Source organism: Nematolebias whitei, chromosome 5, assembly GCF_014905685.2.
Source record: "Nematolebias whitei isolate Nwh7 chromosome 5, NemWhi1, whole genome shotgun sequence".
NCBI lineage: Eukaryota > Metazoa > Chordata > Actinopteri > Cyprinodontiformes > Rivulidae > Nematolebias > Nematolebias whitei.
The window spans coordinates 44,500,784-44,501,232 of record NC_056502.1 but is presented as its reverse complement, the minus strand read 5'-3'; positions in this window follow the sequence as shown (position 1 = coordinate 44,501,232).

Genomic DNA, 449 nt, shown 5'->3' with positions numbered 1-449 from the left:
TGTGGCCTGAATCCTCCTGGGTCAATGTTTTGTAGAACCACCTTTCACTGCAGTTTCAACTGCACGTCTTTTGGGGTCAGTCTGTCAGCTCTGCACATGGACTGACATTTTAGCCCACTTCACTTTATAAATATCTGCAGCTCAGACTGGATGGGGAGCATTTGTAAACAGCAGTTTTATGTCTTGCCACAGATTCCATTGTAGCTCTGACTTGAAGTTTTAGATCATCCTACTGGTGTCACAATGGAGTTTACCCAGATAGAACAGACTGAGTAACACAGAACTCAAAACCCTTAAGAGGATATAAAGTGATTTATTTACAGTGATGATGTAAACAGTATGTACAGGTGGGACACCCTGGGAACCCTGGATTGGGGAGGTCAGCAGTTGTGAGCAGTTAGATATTGCAGTTTCTTACAGGTAGGTGGGCGGTATAGAGAGGAAGGTGG